Raw genomic sequence first — 18,564 nt, 5'->3', positions numbered from 1 at the left:
ACAATATTAATAATAATATAAATAAAAGCAATAGCAAATTGTATTAAGTGTTGGCAATGCATCAAATGCTGAGCACTTCATATGCATTATCTTAATTCTTGAAACAACCTTACAAGTATTTTTATTTTTTTATTACCTTCATTTTAGTATCTTCATTTTACAGAATATGAAACCAAGAACTAAGAGAAGCAATTTACTGTAACTATTCAGTAAATTATAGAGCTTGGATTTGGGTCTGGGTTTGTCTTCCTCAGTCTTTGTTCTTAAAAATTGTATTGTACTGCCCTGATAAATGGGGCCTTTAAGTGGCGCCTGAACCTGACACTTTGTCTTGAATCTGGGTGGGTAGAAGAACGCCTCATTAGAATGTAAGCAGAAGCCTCTCCTTTATTACCTCAGCACCCTTTTCTCCATGCCTACTCCTTATCTGTTGGATCCTCTAACCTAAATTGTTGGTGCATCATGATCTACCTTCTTTGCCCACTACACTAACCAGAATATACTTGCTTACACAGTTTCCAGTTCCCAGCATACAGAAAATAAATTTTAGGAAGTGGCACTTGCTAAGAAATGTTTCTTTCCCTCATGTAAAAGGAACTGTATATGGGAGAAGACACAACTTCAAAATACTTGTTGAGACAAGCTGTGAACTTTGTTCTGGATTGTGTCCATATTTCTAAAACCCACACTCTAAGCAAGTGGTACAGGTTTGGGCACTTAATTTAAGTCAGTAGGCCCTCGTCAAGCCAAATGTAGGTCACCCCAATCCTCACACTAGCTGAGGAAGCCCAGCTTTCACTGGGGAAAACACCATTTCCAAGCCAACAGGAAGAAGAGCACCAGAGTTCACCTCTCAGCTTCACGGGGTCCAACATCCCCTCTCCTCATGCACAGGTGTGTAGCCATTCCCAATATTAGGTTCCTATACAACTCAGACACAGCCCTAGCTTCAGGAGCCAAGACAGAGCCACCAGGCTGATCCCACGCCCTTTTAAAGACACAGAGACTTGCTCAATGTTGAACAACTAAACACTGTGTTCCTAATCCCCTGCAATTTCATTAAACTTTGGCTTCCTGTTGGGAAACCTGGAAAGCTCTGGGAATCATCCTGACCAGCAACTATGGAGAACTTCCTCTTGGCAAAATCCTCCTTCCCTCCTGACTTTTCTAAAACAGATCCACAGATTATCATATCCAGGAATGGCTTTCCTGTGGAAGACAGAAAGAATGGTAAGGAAGGAGGGAGGGAGGGAGGAAAGGAGGGAGGGAGGGGAAGAGGGACATTATTTTTAAAAAGAAAGCAAAAATAATAAGTGTTAGCAGGGATGCAGAGAAATTGGAATCCTGGTGGTATTATAAATAGAGCAGTCATTGTGGAAATCAGTTTGATAGTTCCTCAGAAAGTTGGACTAGAATTACCATAAGACCTGGCAATCCTACTTCTTGGTATATACCGAAAAGAGTTGAAAGCAGGGACTCAAACAGATATTTGTACACCAATGTTTATAGCAGTATTATTCATAATAGCCAAAAGGTGGATGCAACACAAGTGCCCATTGATAGAATGAATGGATAAACAAAATATAGTTTATACACAGAATGGAATGTTATTCAGCTGCAAGACAGGATGAAGTTCTGATGCATGCTGAAACACAAATGGACCTTGAAGACATCAAGTGGAATAAGCTAGAAACAAAAACAAAAAACAAAAAAGCAAATATTGTATGATCTCACTTATATGAAATTCCTAGAAGAAGCAAATTTCATAGAGACAGACAACAGATTATAGGCTACCAGGAGCTGGATCAGGGAAAGAGGAAATGGGTGTTATTGCTTAGTGTGTGCAAAGTTTCTGTTTGAGATGATGAAAAAGTTGGGGTAATGGATATTGGTGACATTGGCACAATATTGTGAATGTAATTAACACTACTGAATTGTACACTTGAAATTGGTGAAAATGGGAAAATTTGAATTGTTTATATGTTACTACAATAAAAAAATACAAAAGAGAGAGAGAAAGGAAAAGAGAAAGAAGAGGGGGCAAGGAGGAAGGAGATTATAGAGGGATTGTGCTCTCTCTTGGCCACAAACATTTGTTGGTGCTCACACAACTACTCTGAGCTAAAACAGTCCAAAATCCCATTGCTCCCTACTACAAACAAGGCAATACTGCAGAATCTGGATTTTGATCTTCCAGGACCATCATTCTCAGTCAAAATTAAGATCAAGAAGAAGAGGGAAAGCATCAACCTTGTATCATATGTCTCCGTTGTGTAAGACCTAGAAGCAGATAATTAAATGACCTCCTTACATCACAGTCCCAGCAGGAAACAATGGGCACACTCAAACTGGAGAAGAGAGGACAATTTAATAAAGGGACTATTCACAAAGGAGTGGGCAGGGTTTAGGAAAACCAACAAAGGATAGTGTAATACCTGGGACTAAAACAGTGGGGGAGCTAAAACAGTCTGAAAGGACAAGAGAAAAAGTAGTTAATGGGATATGTAGAGGGTGGCTGTATGGAGAAGGCCACTGACAGGAGCTGTGGCCTAGCCAGCATGGAATCAACAGCATGGAGGAAACTGAGGGGAATACCCCAACAACGCCTTCTTACTACCTTCCAGTCTTCCACCAATGCCCACCATTGGTCAAATCCAACTGGAAAACCGGAGGCAAGGGAGCCCACTGACATACTCCAACTAGGTCAGTGTCAAAGGACAAAGATCAGGGTAGAGAAAGGTAGAGGGTGGTTCTGGAAGGGTAAACTGATACTCTCTGGTATACTTCTGACCCTTTGTAGAGACCAAAGCAAGCTCATTTCCACCTCCTCTTTCACCCAGAGTGGAACACATTTCAAGATTTAAAAAAAAAGGGGGGTGGGGGATAAAGGGCAAGATTCTTTTCTGTTTTGCGCCTGCATATTTGATCTAGAACTAGACCGTGATCCTGTCTGTAGAAAAGAAATCTGTCTCTTCATTTGGGAGGCTGTGTTAGTCAGGGTTCTCTAGGGAAACAGAACTGACAGGAGATATATATATATTTTTATATATTTATATATATATATATATATATATATATATATATATATATATATTTATATATATATATATAAAATCTAAATATCATGAGATATTTAAAAGAATTGTCTCACCTGACTGTGGGGATGGGCAAATCAAATTCCATAGGGTAGGCCACAAGCTGGGAACTCTGAGGAAGGTTTTCAATGAATTCCCCAGGAGAAGCTGGCTGGCTGACGTAAAGATGGAAATTTTCTCTTCTGACAGCTGAAATCATTAATTCTTTTAAAGCCTTTAACTCATTGGATGAGACTTCTCTCATCATTGAAGGCAATCTCCTCAGTTGATTGTAGATGTAATCAGCCATAGATGCAATCTATGATGACTTAAGCCCAAGAAATAGCCTCTCAGTAAAAAATCAGGCCAGTGCTTGACCAAACAACTGGACACCATGACCTGGGAAAGCTGACACATGAACCTAACCATCACAGAGGGTAAAGCCTCTGCCAATATTCTTAGCATCAACTCCGTGCCTTCTTCCCACTCTTCCGTCTTGTGAAATGGACATCCCTTACTTCTTTAAATTCTCTTCACTCTCAGCCTCCAGAAAATTAACTCTCAGAGTTCTCTGACAAATTTTCTTACTGCTTCTTCTCAGATTCATCCCTAAGTACTTAGTTTTAAAAAAACAAAACACTGATAATCCAAAATGTTCTGTTCGTTCAAGAGTGTTTGAGGCCCACTCTCAACTCCATTCCTCTAGTTCCTTTTTATCATCTACCTATGGAGAAACTCCACTTAGATGTTGAAGAAGCATCAGGGTAATGTTTCAGAAGTACAGTTATGATCACATCATACCCTGATTTTTAAAATCATGCAAGTCTTTGAACAGCATTGAAGGGAAAGTATCTGTGGCTGTGGATGGACCAGGAGGTAGGGAGGGTAAGTTAACCTTGTTGGACTCCATTGGCTGTTCTGTTCTTTACCCTCTACTATTTCTGTTGGTGGGGAGTGGTATATTTATCTTTCTCTTCATTCATTTCCAAATCTTTTTTTTCAAATATTGCAATTGGAATTGGTGAGAGAGGGAGGAAAGGGGAAATGAGATTAGTGGCAGTAGTGGAGAAGAGGGTCATGGTGAGCCTGAGAGGGAATAAAGGGCAGTCCTCTTTATAATGGTCCTTTATAATTGCAGTCATCAATGTTGAAACTGAAAGCATGAATGATCATTTTAAGGAACAAGGGTTTCTAAGTATGGCTAAAATGGAACCAATTTCACTGGTCAGGCTTTTTAGTGACATTATTTCTGAGGGCTTGGAAGTTGAGGCAGGGAAACGTCCAAATTCTAACTACCTTAGTCTGAATGAGATTTCAGTTCAGACTACAGATTCCTACAAATCTGAAAATTCTTGATTTGTTTAAGTATTAAATTTTATAGAGAAAATACTGTGTAACTGCTGCAGTCAAACATACTTAGAGGGATTTGGTGAAAAAAATAATGAAACGCTAACTCTAAAGAGAAGGAGGATGAGATCGGATCTAAAGGCAACAAAACATTATGGACAATGGAGCAGAAAATATGAGGAAGAGGAGGAGGAGGAGAAAAAAAGGAAGAGGAGAATGAAGACAAGATGAAGCAAGCTCAGAATTGGGAAAGGGATAAGATGAAACAAGCCTCACATATTCAAAGAAAGAAGAATTTCAGGATGGTGATTATGATGCTTAGGTTGACAAAGAGAGAAAGAGTAAAAGATGAAGGAAAAGGTCTTTGAAAGAAAAAGAGGAAACAAGATTCTAAGAATGAAAGAGAAAGAGATGACTGATCATCCTAAGAACAGACTCCATAATGCTGCTGGTTTTGCAGTAGAGCAAATTATGGTTATTTATACAAAAATAACAGGCAACCTTTGATTGGGAGAATGTGTTTTACTACTTTCACATTTTAATCAGTCAAAATAAATTTTATTAATCTGTTAATGATTATATTTTACATGGAGAAATATTTCAATTGACACCATTGTCAAGTTTCCTCGAGATTTACTTGAAATCTTAATATTTCTCATTTTCTTGTTCCTGTTAGTCATTATTACCTCTCATTTAAAAATAGACTGCTTTTATTCAGGTTCAGTATGGTTTATCTCATTCATAATATTTTAAAGTTATTTTTTTAAATAACAGAAATAAAAGATGCTATAATATGAAACGGCAACAGTTTTTGTTTTGAACTTCAAATTGATAATTTTTTGAGCTGACCCAGAAATCTCTAATTTGAAGGCTCTTACTTTTTTGTTTGACTGTTTGGTAAGAGTTATTGATTATTTTTTATTAATTTTATTGAAATTATTCACATACCATACAATTATCCAAAGTATACAATCAATTGTTCACAGTACCATTATATAGTTGTGCATTCATCACCACAATTAATTTATTTCAATTTTAGAACATTTTCATTACTCCAGAAAAGAAGTAAAAATAAAAAAGAAAACTTGAATCCTCTCATACCCCTATCCACCCCCCTCCATTACTGACTCATAGTATTGGTGTAGTACATATGTTACTGTTGATGAAAGAATGTTAACTGTAGTACATAGTTTGCAATAGGTACATTTTCCCTATATATCCCTCTATTATTAACTTCTAGTTATAGTGTCATACATTTGTTCTAGTTCATGAAAGAAATTTCTAATATTTGTACAGTTAATCATGGATATTGTCCACCACAAGATTCACTGTATTACATATTCCCATGTTTTAACCTCCAACTTTCCTTGTGGTGACATACGTGACTCTAAACTCCCCCTTTCCACCACATTCACATGCCATTCAACACTATTAGTTATTCTCACAATAACGTGCTACCATCACCTCTGTCCATTTCCAAACGCTTAAGTTCAAGCTAGTTAAACATTCTGCTCATAGTAAGCAACCGCTCCCCATTCTTTAGCCTCATTCTATATCCTGGTAACCTATATTTCATGTCTATGAGTTTACATATTATAATTAGTTCCTATCAGTGAGATCACACAATATTTGGCCTTTTGTGTCTGACTTATTTCACTCAATAAAATGTCCTCAGGGTTCATCCATCAACCCATTTTTTTAAGATGGTTTTGTTCATGCACCATACATTCCATCCTAAGTAAACAATTTTCCCTGTATAATCATGTAATTACACATTCACCACCACCACCATTGTCTATATAAGGACATTTCCATTTCTCCCACAAAGAAAGACGAAGAGTCAAAAAAAAAAAAAAAAAAGGTAGAGAGACAAAAGAAAAAGAAAGAAAAAACTGACAGCTAGAAAGCAACAAAAGAAAAGATAAAATTAAAATAAGGTACAATAAAGGAGTCAGACAACATCACCAATGCCAAGAATCCCATACCCCTCCATTATATCCCCCTCTTATAGACATTTAGCTTTGGTATACTGCCTTTTGTTACATTAAAGGAAGCATAATACAATGTTTCTGTTAACTATAGTCTCTAGTTTGCATTGATTGTATTTTTTCCCCAATACCACCCCATTTTTAACACCTTGCAAAGTTGACATTCATTTGTTCTCCCTCATGTAAAAACATATTTGTATCTTTTATCACAATTGTTGAGCACTCTAGGTTTCACTAACTTATACAGTCCCAGTCTTTTTCTTCCCTCTTTCCTTCTGGTGTCCCACATGCCCCTAATCTTCCTCTTTCAACCACATCACAGTTATATTTGTTCAGTGTACTTACATTGTTGTGCTACCATCACCCAAAATTGTGTTCCAAAACTCCTTCTCCTGTCTTCTCCTATCTGTCTGTAGTGCTCCTTTTAGTATTTCCTGTAGAGCAGGTATCTTGTTCACAAACTTTCTCATTGTCTGTTTGTTAGAGAATATTTTAAACTCTCCCTGATATTTGAAGGACAGTTTTGCCAAATATAAAATTCTTGGTTGGCAGCTTTTCTCTTTCCGTATCTTAAATATATCACACCACTGCCTTCTTGCCTCCATGGTTTCTACTGAGAAATCCACATATAGTCTTATCAAGCTTCCCTTGTATATGAGGGATCGCTTTTCTCTTGCTGCTTTCGGGACTGTCTCTTTGTCTTTGACGTTTGATAATCTGATTATTTTCTTGGTGTAGGCCTATTCAGATCTATTCTGTTTGGGGTATGCTGTGCTTCTTGGATCTGTAATTTTACATCTTTCATAAGAGATGGGAAATTTTCATTGACTATTTCCTCTATTATTGCTTCTGACCCTTCTCCCTTCTCTTCTCCTTCTGGGACACCCATGACACATACATTCATGTGCTTCATGTTGACATTCATGTGCTTCATGTTGTCATTCAGTTCCCTGAGATGTTGCTCATATTTTCCCATTCTTTTCCCTATCAGTTCTTTTATGTGTAGGATTTCAGGTGTCTTGTTCTTCAATTCCTGAATGTTTTCATCTGCTTCTTGAAATCTGCTGTTGTTTGTCTCCATTGCGTTTTTCATCTCTTGTGTTGTGCCTTTCATTTCCATAGGTTCTGCCAGTTGTTTTTTCAAACTTTCAGGTTCTTCCGATGTTTTCTTTATATCCTTCATCTCTTTTGCCATATATTCCCTAAACTTGTTGAATTGATTTAGCATTAGTTGTTTCAATTCCTGTATCTCAGATGAAGTATAAGCCTGTTCCTATGACTGGGCCATACCTTCATTTTTCCTAGTGTAGTTTTCTGTTGTCTAGGCATCTGGTTTCCTTGATTACCCCAATCAGATTCTCCCAGACCAGAACCCATAATTTTTTATTTGTTTCTGTGTTTGTATTAGTAACATGAAGAACTTGGAGAGGGGCAGCAGAATATTAAAGATTCTATTCAACCACAGAATTCATGGATTTTGTAACAGCTTCTGAAAACCACTTTAAACCAGATGATTGTGACTTTATTCTTAAAGGAAAAAATGCTTTTGCCAAGGACTGAGATAGGCAAATGCACCCTATCTTCTTCAGACTGAGATCATGACATGCTTGGGTTTATTAGGTAATGTTTTTATGTATGCATTCTTCTTTCTCCTCTTATAAATTCTTTTGTGATCTCGTTTCTTTGATGATTTATTCCCCTCTCCCACCACACCTCAAAAAATTGGGAGATTTGTGTATAACAAGGAAAACCTTTAGTCTTTAATCTCAACCACCTTTTATAATGTTACAGGATGCTCAGTGCTCAATCAAATTGCTTTTTTGTTAATCTTTACTATACACAATTTCCCTCCATAATTTTAATGCAATTTTATTGAGATATATTCACATACCATATAATCATCCAAAGTGTACAATCAGTGGTTAATGGTATCATCATAGAGTTGTTCATTCATTACCACAATCAATTTTGGACATTTCCATTACTCCAAAAAAAAAAGAATAAAAATAAAAAAGAACACCCAATACATCCCATACCCCTTATCTCCCCTATTATTTATTTTGTCAATTATTTTCTTACTCATCTGTCCATACACTGGATAAAGGGAGAGTTAGTCACAAGGTTTTCACAATTGCATAGTCACACTGTAAAAGCTATATAATTATATAGCCATCTTCAAGAATCAAGGCTACTAGATTACAGTTCAACAGTTTCAGGCATTTCCTTCTGGCTATTCTAATACACTAAAAACTATCAAGGAATATCTATATAATGCATAAGAATAACCTCCAGAATGAACTCTCGACCCTGTTTGAAATCTCTCAGCCACTGAAACTTTATTTTGTTTCATTTCTTGTCCCCCTTTTGGTCCAAGAAGTCTTTCCCCATTCCACAATGCCAGAGTCAGGCTCATCCCTGGGAGCCATGTCCCACAATGCCAGGGAGATTTACACCCCTGGGAGTCATGTCCCACATAGGGGTGAAGGCAGTGAGTTTATCGGCAGAGAGTGAGTTTACCTGTGGAGAGGCCACATCTGAGCAACAAAAAAGAGTCTATGGGGTTGACTCTTAGGCATAATTGTAAGTAGGCTTAGCTTCTCCTTTGCAGGAATGAAGTTCATAAGGGCAAGCCCCAAGATCAAGGCTTGGCCTATTAAATTGGTAGTCCCCAATGCTGTTGAGAATATCAGGTATTCCTCACGTTGGGGAGTTTAATATTTCCATATTTTTTCCCAGTCCTTCAAGGGGGGTGGGATGCAAATACTTTTTTATTCTCTGCCCAGCTTACTCTGAAATATATAAGGGCATCACACTAACCTGTACAAACCAGGATCTCACCCCCTATTCAAGGTTCCATGTAATTATGGTATTCGAATAAACTGACCATACACATTAAATGATAGTGTGCTACAGAAAATATAAATTTTGCACCAAATAAACATCTCTTCCTTTGGTCTTACACAGAAGTTGAAGTTTTAAAACAGAGTCAATATTGTCCTTTACCCTTTTGTCTGATTTGCCTTAGTCCTAACTAGATCAGCTTCATTCATATCTCTAATTGAAGTCTGATCTCTTTTTCAGCTTTTTTTAACTGTTGCTGTATGTGGTCCCCTATATTCTTAATATTCGTAATTTTTTAAAAGTTAGTTTTAGTGAATGAATTGAAGTAATATATACATATTAGAAACATTTCAATTACTGAGAATGAATTTTTTAGTTTATCCGTTTGTTTATGACCAAAATGCATGGCTTTAGGAATGATATGGTTTTATGTATTAAGTTATTTGTGTTGAAACTGAAAAGTTGCTTTATGGCTGAAATAAAATCTTTGCATAAGATAAGTTGGGGAAAGAGATAGAAGTCACCAAAAGACTAATATACACTACTCTAACCATGAAAATTCCTTATTTTAGTCACTGAATATTCTAATTACATGGTATGCCAGAACTGAAAATAATTTTAGAATTAAAGTCACATGTTGACTTTCCTAACAAGCATCATATTGTGAAATGAAAATGAGTTTTTTTTCATTTAAAAGTAACATCAAGAACTTCCAGATAATGTTTTAAACTTATTTAGCTTGGTGAGTGATATTTTCATGCAATATGTAAGGTTAGGTTATATATTTCATAGATGTTTCACATTTAATTTTAATACTTTTTGTACATCAGTATGAATATTATGTGTTAAGTTCCTCATAAATCTCTCCTTACAATTTTGAAGATACTACTTTTTATGCAACTGTGTTTTAAAGTCATAACATACTTCTCATCATTCTTTTCATAACATACTCCTTGTCATTCTGTATCTGATTGTTCTCTGTTTATCTGTGAGTGTGATAGCAAAGGTTTTCAAATTTAATTGAGGCAAATAAAGTGATGATTTGTTATTTAAAAAATAAAAATCATGCAGTGGTTCCATATTCTGAACTGCAATGAGCACTGCTTCGTATAGCCCCATTAAGTCCCACCCGAGCTCGATAACATCCAGATGGTTTATGGGTAGGACTGACCCCAACCTCAGCTACAGGAGTGGTCCTAACCAGCCATCTACCTTACCCTATCTCCTGTGCCCTACTAATTCTGTTCAGTAATCAATCAGCATATGACATTCCCTTGGCATCAGTAAAATAGTTCAGGAGTGGGCAAGCACATAAATGGGGAAAGATCAAGAAAAAGCAGGAATTTTCATTCCAGTGATCAGGAGGAAAATAAGCTCCCTCTTTTTCTGATTTGAGTTTTGTGTGAACTTGAGACCTAGAAGAACCGCAACCATTTTCCTACATGTAGGAAACCAGCCTGAGGATGGAGGCGGACAAGGAAGAAAGTAGACTAGAGAGAATCACAAGGAAACCAAGTAAGAACTCTGAAAAAGCTATTTCTGGACTTTTCAGATACATGAGCTGATAAATTCCACTTGTTGTTTAAACTAGTTTGAGTTGAATTTTGTATTTCTTATAACCAAAAATACCCTACTTGATACATACAAACTCAAAATCTGGTATACGTCCAGCCTTTGATAACAACCTACCTTTTATTATTTCTGTTTGTACATCACATTCTCCTGCCAGTGCTGCCCAATAGAACTTTTTGCAATGATGGAAATATTCCATATCTGTGCTCCTGCGAATACGGTAGTTACATGTGACTACTGAACACTTGAAATGTGACGAGTGTGACTGAGGAATGGAAGTTTTAATTTAATTTAATTTAATTTAATTTAATTTAAACTAGATAGCCATGAGTGGCTAGTGGCTATCATATCCAACAGTGAAGCTCTAACCTAATGAAATTTTCTTCGGGAATAACCCAGTCTTCCCATTTTTGTTTGCTTGCTTTGTTCTTTCCATGTGAAGTGCTTTATTTTCTCTCCTTACAGATTGAAACATAGCCATCTTTTAAGTCAAGTTCAAATTCTTCTTATTCTATGAAGCTTTCTTTGATTACACCAGGCAGAACTGTGAACTTTCCAAGTATTTACTTCAATTTTTGGATTTGCTAGAATTTTTAATAGTATTTTGTGGGGAAAGAAAATAAAAATCAATATTGATAAGTATCTGTTTTAAAAAAGTGAGCAAGCCTGTACATACTCAGTACTCTAGGCAACAAAGAAAGTTGCAGTGCTGCCTGTGACTAACATAGATCCCATATTTGTCCCTTTCCTCCCAGTCGCAGTACCATTAGTTTTGATTCTCATTCCACACTTACAGCCCCATTCAATCCCAGCCTAGCTGGATGACATCCAGATGGTTTATGGGCTGGACTGACCCCAACCTCAGCTATAGCAGTGGCCCTAACCAGCCATCCACCTTTCCCTGTCTCCTGTGCCCTACTAATTGTGTCCAGTAATCAATCAGCATTTGACATTCCCTTGGTCTCAATAAAATAGTTCAGGAGTGGGCAGGCACATAAATAGGGCAATTGGACTATTGTCATTCTATTCTCTCTTCTTCCTTAAATTCGTCATATATATCACTTCCAGAACAAAACACAAAAATGACACTTTGATCATGCCTCATGCTCACCCTAAAACATTGAGGAATCTCCGTTACCTACCAAATAGAATTAATTCCTTAGAAAGGCATTCAAACCTCCCCGTATGTGACACCCTAACCAGCCTCTCAGCTTAATTTCAAATGCTTCTCAAGCCACACTCAACTCTTCATCACTTCTAAACATGTTCCATAAAGTTCCATCCAACATCTTTGCTTACTGTTTCCTCAAAGAACAATGCTTTTTACATACCTACTCACTCCACTTTTAACCACACCTCGAAATTATGCCTTTTGCTATCAATAATCCTTCAACCATCAGATCAAAGGCCACCGTCTCTACACTGAAAAGGAACAGGATACCTTGAAGTGAGTTCTTTCTTCTCTTGTCCAAAGAATATGGACAAGAGCCTTGAAAATATGAAAAGTTTGGAGAAATTGAGATACTCATAATGGAGGAGAGAAAAGTTAATGATGGAAGAGCTGTTATGAGGAAAGTAGATTTAGGGTTGCTGTTCAGGGTAAGAGCAATAACTACGGCCAATGTTTGAGAATTAGAGGGGAATATTTTAGGTCAGAATGATTTTTAAAATATCCTACCAGTCAAAGCTGTCCAAAATAAAATACTAAAAATAACATCTATCATCAGTTAAACATATTCTCTGTGCCAGAGGCTGTGTTGATTTGCTTTAAATGCATCATCACATGTATGCCTCTTGACAAGTCTGAGAGGTAGGTATTATCACCCCCATTTTACATATAGGAAAACTGAGGCTTTTATAGTTTAAATAACTTGCCTAAGATATCAAGTTCAATAACTTGGTAGAAACAGGATCCAAACCGAGTGCTAACTAACTTCATAGACCATGCTATACAGCCCCCAGTAGTCATATGAAGTAGCAAGCTGCCCATCTTTAGAAGTATTAAATCAAAGTCAGGTGCACACATGGGAGAACAATAAAATGGGGATACTGACAGACATTGAGAAGCTAGGTAAAATAACCTTTGAGAACAATAGCAACTCTGAGATTTTGGCCTTCCCAATCACATGGGTTTTTTTTTAAATACTTTTAAATACTTTTAAATACTTTTTAAAGTATTGACTAGTTTTAGAACATGCAGAGATGAGTTCAACAGGTCATTTAAGATGGTAGCCTCAGAATAAGCAAAAACAGAATATGATTTCTCCCTTTCTCCTCTGTATGTCAAAATTGTATCTTTTTTTTTTAATACAAATATATTTTATTTGAAATAAAAATGCTTATACAGCACAATGAGTCACTTGGAAACACTCTTGCTTGACTGTATTACTGAGCAAAAACAAAGCTGAAGCACAATCACCCTTCTTTTTTGACATGTATTTGGAGATAGGTAGGAAGACACTACTTGGTTTTTAAAAAACTGACCTTCCTTTAAGGCCTGGTCATAGAAGTATAAACAATGTAAATGAATCCATCATTACCAGTTGTCATATCATATCTATGTCACCTGTGTACTCTGAGATTAAACACACATACCTGCCAATATACCTTGGAAGGCTTGCTATATCACAGTTAGGTTTGCGTTCTTGGCAGGCAGAACTGAAGAAGAGTAATTTGGAAAAAGTTTTACATCCTATATAGAACAAATCACTAGTATTCCCTTAAATAACAGGTTACAATAGAAAGATACTGACTGGAAGCTATCCTTCTCACTTTGGTTCATTTTTACTTTTTATTTGTGATTTACATAGTTAATTCATTTGCTTATAGTACAATCCTGCCACAAAGTATTAAAGCACAAGATACCTATTATTTCTTCAACATCTGCATTTTTCAAGTTTTAGATTTACTCTACCACATCCACAGTATGTCAGCAGTTCTTGAATATTAAAAAAATAATAATAAATGGGTAAAACTCTCTTCTAAAAATGCAGATGTATATATTTATAATGGTACTAAATGGAAAAGAGACAATGAGGGAAGGAAAAAAAGCAAACACGTTCATGTGCAGGGAATGTGGTTCAAGTCTTTGGATTTAAAAACAACTTCCCCAGAGAAGCTGGCTATAATGGAATTTCCAGAAAACTTCCTTTGCCCCACAAAAAGAACCTGAAAGCCCTAACCCCAAATTTTGAAAACCACCGTTATGAGATGCCCTAAGTGATGATCAAAGCAGTTGGAGGGAGAAGGATGAATGTGTCTTCCATTTAGCTATAGTGTAGGACAGCCTCTTGGGCTGTTGGTAGATCAGTAAAAGCCTATGAAGTACCAGAAATGCTTTGAAGATGGGATAAAAAATATTGAACATATTACCTGTCTATATTGGCAACAGGGCTTCATGGCTAGGAAAATTTTCTAAACAGTCAAATGACTCCTGGATAGAGCTCTCTCCCCAACATTAAACGTGGCAAAATTAAAAAAAATAAAAATAAAAAGTAGATGCAGCGGAACAAAAAATTACAACGCAAAAACACAAAAGAATCAAGACAATCCTAGAGGTTCAACAGTATCCCATGAGGCTAGAAAACCAGTTAACTTTGAAAGCCCTAGCAAAATATCACTCTCATTTATAAACCACCTGTTTATCATATGACCACACGTTGAATGAATCCTCTATCCCCCATGTACTGAAGAATCCTACATTCAAACTTTTAAGCATTCTGCATTTCTTTGCCAATCTTGTAGCTGAGTATCTTGTTCCAGTCAATTTTGGTGCGGGTAACTGGAAGCTGCCGGCGCAATGCCTTGAATGTGGTGTCTGACATTGTTTGATAGTTCTCACTAATTGCTGTCTGATACTCATTTTCTGCATGCTCTATGATTTTAATAAACTCCTTGGCAGTTTGGACTTCATTCGAAACAGATATTGAATCCTGTACATCTTTATGATTAACCAATTGAACATTGCCATCTTCATAATAGTGCACCTGAATCTTAAGCACTCCAACCACCTGGGCTGTAGGTGGTGTGATGGTGAACTTCCACTCTGATCTCCAACGGCCATTCCAGAAGTTTTTAGGCTGAAACTGGTGGCTTTCAATACATGCAATAATCGTCTGTTGCCCATCTATAGTTTTAGCGTAAACAGTACAGAAGCCGTTGGAATAATGATCTTTCACATAGGCCCTTAACGCACTGTCACAGGATTCTCTCCAAGACTACAGACCTCCATCTACTTCCTCTGGTTGGGGGTCACTTGCTTCTCTCCGTAAGTGATCAAACTTAAAGGAAATTTTGTTTCTTGGATCTAAAAATCTGCTATTACCCAGGTCACCATGTTCTGTAATTAAGACCTGATAGTCATATCCTTCCATCTTCACAGGTGTGAACTGATCCATGTTATATTGGGCAAATGCATGTGCTGCCCCTTCCCTGAGAAGATTGTCATTATTAAGTAGTAGCCGAACATCATTAAACACTTCATTAAATTCCCCTGGGGGTGCATGAGTGATGAATTTAGCAGCTATGCGTACCTTCTCCTCATCCGACACCCGATCCTCAAAGTCGGCCATTTTGGGCTGCTCTCCAAAATTGTATCTTTACCATATTTTACCTTATATTAAAGTCCTTTACATTTCATTCACCTCACAAGTGGAAAGGAACCGTCAATACCTATGTTTGAGAGATAAGGAAACCAGCCCTGCCTCCCACTAATCCCTATGCCACCAAGATGAAGCTCATCAGGCCATTATACTGACATGCCTCCTGTAAGTGTCCAATGATCCTCTTGTTGCTCAATTAATAAAATACCACAGTCCTTATCTTCCTTGATTACTCAGAAATATCCAACACAGCAGAATGCTCCCCTCCCCCTTTTTATAACCCCTCTCCTCCCTTGATTTCTAAACGCGCTCTCTTTTTCTTCTGCCTTTCTGATAACTTTTTATATATTTCTCCTGCAGGGTCTTCTTGCATGTGTGGTCCTTAAATGTTGAATTTCCTCAAGCTCCTGCCTAGGCTTTCTTCTCTTCTAATCTAGCAACTATCCTTTAATAGTCTCATGGCTTCATTTACTATTTGTACAGTAATGACTCCCAAATCCATGTTTTAAGTAAGGTCCTCTCTTGTGAATTTCAGATTTATATTAAGTCATATGAAGTAAATAATTACTAATCATCTGTTCACAACCACTTTAAATTCAACATGACCTGTACTGAATGCATGATCTTCCCCCTACCCAGACTCTTTACCTTATGTTCCCATTGCTGGATAATGGCACAACCACATTGTCACCCCAGAGAGAAGCCATATTTGACTTTTCCCTTGCTCTCATAAAATAAATCATCAAGACATGTCCAACTGTCTGCCTAAGTATTATTCTAATCCAGTGGTTATCAATGGAAATGTTTATACTTCATAATGGGCCCTTTGTCATTGTATTGGGGATTCTGTTTTCTAGTGTAGTTATGCCCATACTAAAATACACAGTATTTTATTATGTTATTTTTTAAATTATTATTTATATTAATTATATTAGGAAATTTTACTGATTTTTGAAATTATGTATGTTAGTTGGATTATTATCTAGTAATTTCAGGAAAATAAAAGATACAATACAAGATATTTGTCATAAAAATGCAGCATTAGCTATTCTCATATGTTTAGAAAATTAGATGGAAAGAGAGATATATGATAAAAACTGTTAGGCAAAATGTTAAAAGTTTGTAAATCTGGGTATCTGGGTAAGGGATGTATTAGAGTTCACTGCATTGTTTTTGTATTATGCTGCATCTTCCCAGTAAGTTTGAAATTATTTCAAAATAAAAAGTTTTTTTTAAATTGCAGCATTAGGTCTAATAAGGTTAAAAGCCACCACTTAAATCCATCCACTTACCTACATCACCACTGTCTCTACCCTACAAGTCACTGACTTCATGGACATGGATTATCATAATACCCTCCTAAATGCTCTCTTTGCCTTCAGTCTTGGCTCACTCTAACTCATTTTCTGCTAGAGATAGAAAAACCTTTAAAAAAAATAAAATCTGACCACGTCACTCCTCTATTTAAAACCCTTGCATGCACAGCAGTCTCAGAAACAGTTCTAACTTCCTAAAACACCCTACAGTATTCTGTAGGAGCCAACCCCTGGATATTTTCCAGTCTCTCTAAACTATTCCCTGCTTTACTCCAAGTCCAAATCTACTGATCTGCTTGAGCTTCTAATTTATCATGCTCTTTCCTACCTGTAATTCTTTACCTAACTCATCTTTCACATTTCAGCGTAGATAATACTCCCGTTGGAAGGATTTCCTTGTCCTTCTTTTATCTGCCTATAATACACTAACTATTATAGCAATTATAATACCAAAGTATAATTCCCTAATAAGTTTGTGTCCCCCATTAGGTAGTAGGTCGCATGGTCGCAAGGAGAGTGCCTACCCAATTTTCTGTTGGATCTCTTGTGCATAGTGTATGTTTCCTGGTACTGTGTAGGTCAGAATGCATCTGTTGATAAAGGAATAAATGAATGAAGGAATGAATAATTGAATACATAGATGAGAAGCAACCAGATTCCTACATTTCCTACTGGAACCCATTAAATGCATTCTTATCACTGAATTTAGGACCAGATGGAGCTGAGTTCTGCCCCTTACTAGTAGCAAGATATTATATTAGTGAATTAAAATGCCTACACCTTAGTTTATTTTGCTACTGCTGTGTCGTTATCAGTTTGTTTTTTCTTTTTAATAACTTATAAAATGAGGATAATTATACCCATCCTGACCTACATTTCAGGGTAGGGTAATTGTGTGGAATGCATGAATTTCACATGGGAGAGGGCCTTAGGAATGGGAATTATTCTTACTAAACTTTATCGAGCTGTGCAATCAAGAGAGACAAAGCAGAATGTCTGGCAGTGTGCACGACAGATGTTTTCCTCATTCATCTCTACGCTCTGGGTGGCTGTTGATGGCAGCAGTTCGTAGCTCTGCTATAAACAACTTGGTGAAGGAAGCATGTGAGAGGAAAAGGGTGGTGGCCAGGTGAATTCTGGCCATGGAAGTGCATAATAGACACCTACCCAGAATGTGGGCTCAGTCCAGCCCTCAGCAAAAGGAATATAGAAGCGACCTGAAAAATCACAGGTTAATCATCATAGATCACCAAGGCTAGAAGGCACTCCAGTCATTATCCAATTCACCCTTCTCATTGGAAAAATGGAAAAAACTTGTGCCCAGGGAGGGGAGAAAGATGCGCTCAAGATCACTCAGTGAGTTAGTTGCAGAGCAAGAAGGCAAGTGTAAGCCAACAATCCAATGTTTATTCTAACCACCCCCTCCACCACTATCACCACCATTCACAAGGTGAATTTATTTTCTTTTTCTTATAATTTATTTTCTTTTTCTTTATTAAGGTATAATTTATATAGAGAAAAATATTAAGGTATAATTTACATACAGTAATGTTTACTCTTTTTAGTATGAAGTTCTGTGAGCTTTGTCAAACACAAAGTTTTGTAACTATGACCACAGTCATGACACAAAATATGTCGTTATCCTGAAAAATTCCCTCATGCCCATTTACAGTAAGTACTTCCTACTCTACTTAGCGCCTGGTAACCACTTATCTGTTTTCTGCTCTTATAGCTTTGCCTTTTCCAAAATATCATATAAATAGACGTGGAATCATACAGTATGTAGCATTTTGAGTCTGGTTTCTTTCAATTAGAATAATGTTTT

The 18,564-nt window shown here is 36.9% G+C and overlaps 1 pseudogene; it reads right to left on the bottom strand.

The window, feature by feature from the left end:
- Positions 1–14,532: 14,532 nt before the first annotated feature.
- LOC119508403 lies at positions 14,533–15,399 on the bottom strand (annotated as a pseudogene).
- Positions 15,400–18,564: the final 3,165 nt, after the last annotated feature.

Source organism: Choloepus didactylus, chromosome 13 (genome assembly GCF_015220235.1).
Source record: "Choloepus didactylus isolate mChoDid1 chromosome 13, mChoDid1.pri, whole genome shotgun sequence".
In the NCBI taxonomy this organism is placed as follows: domain Eukaryota; kingdom Metazoa; phylum Chordata; class Mammalia; order Pilosa; family Megalonychidae; genus Choloepus; species Choloepus didactylus.
The sequence above is the reverse complement of the archived record's forward strand: the minus strand, read 5'-3'. Positions and strand labels throughout refer to the sequence as shown.